Here is a 3,761-nt window from a genome sequence, read left to right as displayed (position 1 = left end):
CAAAAAAAAAAAAAATTTATTTGAAAAAGCTCATATATTTTTAACTTTTAATTTGTTGACAGTCCATTTAAATTCGATTTTTGACAGATTTTAGAGAGTCTATGAAAAGAGAAAAAACGATTAAAAGCATTTTAAATAAAACGCACACCCAAAATAGCAATAAAATGTGAGTGAGTCAACTAATCAAATTGTTGTGAAAATATTTGCATAACGTATACAAAGCGAATCTTGATTTTAGCAAATAATTAATTTATTGGCGTATTTTGTTTGAAATTTGTTTAAGTTATGCTGTGATGTTTATTTTGGTTATTAATAAATTAGTGTACTAAGAGGGCTGTTATCTAAAAATGTTGATCAATTTATGGAAATATATATTGAGCTATAATTAGTAAAACGGGAATTGTTGTTGTAAAAAAAGGGGTAAAGAATCCTTGACAAACTTCGGTTTAATTATAAATGACAGCTAACCACTCTGCGATTTGCGGGGGTATGTAATGCACAACGGACTAAATAAATGCAAAATTACGCGATTTTGTAATTTAAATGAGAAGCTTGTTGTTCACCAAGTCTGCTGGGGAATAAGTGCATTAATAAATTATGAAAGCCCCAATCCTCAGCCATCATATGCGATCATCACGCTACCATCTCTGCGCCCGAAAGGAGCCATCAGCGGGAAAACCAGTGGCGGGAAACTGAGCACCAGAGCACATTTATCCGGGAATGACTTCAGTGTTGTATCACGTAGTAAATAATTCCTTTGTGGCATTGTCTTGGTTGGCTTTGCAGCTTTCGGCCCCAGTCCTTTTGTCCCCCAATTTCGTCGAGATACCCGCCAAAATCCCAGAAATCCCAGAACTCCCCGAACTGCCATCCCGTTTTGGTCTAGTGGGTGTTTACGTGCTTTTGGGTGTTTGGTGGGTGGTGGGTGGATGGGTGGGATGGGTGGTAGGTGAAAATTGGTCTAGTGGAGATTGTCAGGGGGCTGAGTCTTTTATTGTTACGTGGCAAATACAACATAAAACGAACGTGTAAATGTTATTTCTTGATTTATTTCCGCGGTGCATGCAGATGCTTACGCCAACCGATTTTAAAGGCTTCTGCTCCTTCCCCATCCCCTTCCACCAGTCTGTTGTGAATCTGAATCCGAGTCGAATTCGAGTCTCCTTCCATTTGGCGAAGCATCCTCGATAGGTTACGTATACGTACGTATACGTAATATGTCGGATTTTCGTTTCGTTTTCGCTTTGGTACGTCACGAAGCGACGGCAAATATAAAATATTCCGCTTACCTTGCACAAATATTTATATATGGTTGGTACATAATATAAAATTACTGCATGCCACTATATGTATGTGTGTGTGTGTGCCCGTGTCTCTGTCACTGCCCTGCAGTTCTGGCTGTCACCTGGTGACTCGTGTCATTTAAGCAATCGTGTGTGTAGGAAAGGAAAAGGGATATTCCTAAGTTTCCCTCTCCTTCTCACTCTTATAATACGAATCGTTGCTTGCATCCGACGGCGGCCCGACTCCAAATTTGTCTTCGTTTTTTTTTATTGCAATGTTGTCATTCTCCGTTAGAAACAATTTGGGTTTCGATGGGAAATATGGCTGAGGGGCGCTCGACTTATGTATACTCTTTTGATGCTAAAGTTCTTCATATATTAGGTATAATATATATAAACTTATATATATAATATAGTTTATATATACATTATTATGTAAATTATTGAACCAAGGTAACCATGTTTGGAGAGTTCTCTTGTTATGTTTATGTAAAGCGGGGGTCGGGGCTTAATAAAGCTTTCTCGCTCAGGCGAATTCGGCCGCCGATCTCCCGCTCAGTACTTTAGGTATAGGCATGTAAGAGAATTTTATGAAATTAAAAGTTTAGTTGAAATCTGAACTCCTTATCGTGCGCATCGCCGCAACTTTCGTCTTATTTTCGCTATTCGACTAATAAAAACCAGCGCAAAGAATTAACCACTGCAATCGCAAAGTTTTTCGTTTCGGCAATAAAAATGCTTATTGTTGTTTCACATGACATAACATTAATTACAAATATGGAAATAATATACATATGTAACTCGCGAGTTATTTATGGTCGGCTATAACCCAAAAAAGAAGGGTATACTAAAACGAAAAAAAACGGAGCAAAGGGTGAAAATTGAAATTGACCTGCGTCATTCTTTTGCGTAGTGCGTTGACGATTGGTTGTGAAATTACTTAATTTGTGCAACGGGCAGCGGAGAGTGTTTAAAAATCATGTAAGTGTCGATAAGATTATAAAAATAGTATGTTTTTTAACTAAAAACCTATTTAAATATTCTTAAATATTTTCAAGATTCAGCCATATGTCCGATATATTCGTTTGAAAGGTAAGTTTGCTTTTAAATCATAAAAGTCATATATAATATGTAATAATAAAAATATTTTTTATACCATTTCAAGGGAGACGGACGCAAAACAGACGCTGCCCTGCGAATATTCGTCAGAAGCCATTTTAATTTGTAACCACATATAAATGGTAAACAAAAACTTTCGAATTTCATATTATTTATCAACTTATCTCTTATGTTATAAAATAAGATATTTTAATAAAATTAAAAAAGAAATAAATATATATATATTGTTTTTCATATGAATTTGGGGATGACATTTTTAGACATTGACATTAATGATTTCACTAAGGGTGTCCTCCCAAAAGCCATCGATGAAATTGTCTCCCCCACGTCACCAACGAAATCATCAATGGCTTATACGAATTTTCTCCATACAAAATTCGTATAAGCCACCGATGACTCGTTCGATGAAACGGACAAAATTGTCATCCAGAGCGTCATGCATGACAAAACCGGCGATCCCATACAAATGACTATATGAATTGTCATCGGATAGCCACCAGTGGCTGCTTCCCCTGTCATCGGTGGGTCGTCGTCCATTTCATCGACGAAAAGCCACTTTTGGAACTGCAGGGTGTGTGTTGCTCTACGTGACACCGTGTGTATGTGTTTGTGTGTGCGAGTGTTTATGTTTGAGGTGGCGAATTTTTTGTATCTGTGCCATTTGTTGTGTTTTTCGCTTTCACACCCTGTAATCCAGGATGAGGGGGAAATTGGCTCGAGGGAATAATTGGACAGCATTAACTATCAAAAGAAACATATTTTAATTTTTAATTTTGATAAGTACTTTTGGATTGTTGTACAGTTATTATTATTATCACGTATTAAAAACAAGGCTTATGGTTTTTGGTTGAAAATAGTTAACATGTACAAAATATTAGTTAATTATTCATTTAAAACATTTAAAACATTTTTATATCCCTTATTAAAAGAGCAAAAAATGTTTAATCTATTCTAAAACCATTGATGGTTATTTTTACCTTGTTCAACATTTATTACCTAAATATCCAAAGGGTATTTCAGCCTCTCACCTGTTATTGCGCATCTTTATTCCATGTTTGCTTGAGTATTTTGTAATTTTTGTCTCGCTTTTGTTCTTCCCTGCTTTTTTTTCGCTTGTCTTTTCCTGGCTGTTCGGCAGAAAAGCAAACACTTTTCTTCGGTACTGGCGACTTTACATAGCCCCCTTTTGGCCCCGCCCCTTCACCCATTGTATTCCCTTTATCTGGGCCGTCTAGGCAAATGCCCCCATGGCTTATATTTACCTCTTGGCTTAAGCCAAGGCGAGACGTTTGTCTCTTGGCCGCCGGTTCTGTTTTCGGGTTTTGGGGTTTGCAAATGCACTGAGGGAAACGCAACTCT

The 3,761-nt window shown here is 37.0% G+C and overlaps 1 long non-coding RNA gene across 1 annotated transcript; it reads left to right on the top strand.

Moving 5' to 3' along the window:
* The first annotated feature begins 2,219 nt into the window (after positions 1–2,219).
* On the top strand, positions 2,220–2,510 carry LOC122319912. The gene is made up of 3 exons (XR_006245380.1): positions 2,220–2,264; positions 2,342–2,375; positions 2,449–2,510. It is a non-coding gene; the product is annotated as an uncharacterized LOC122319912 (long non-coding RNA).
* The last annotated feature ends 1,251 nt before the right edge of the window (positions 2,511–3,761 follow it).

The sequence above is a fragment of the Drosophila ficusphila genome, unplaced genomic scaffold (assembly GCF_018152265.1).
Source record: "Drosophila ficusphila isolate 14025-0441.05 unplaced genomic scaffold, ASM1815226v1 contig_286, whole genome shotgun sequence".
NCBI lineage: Eukaryota > Metazoa > Arthropoda > Insecta > Diptera > Drosophilidae > Drosophila > Drosophila ficusphila.
Note: the sequence above shows the minus strand (reverse complement) of the source record. Positions and strands in the feature narration are given on the sequence as shown.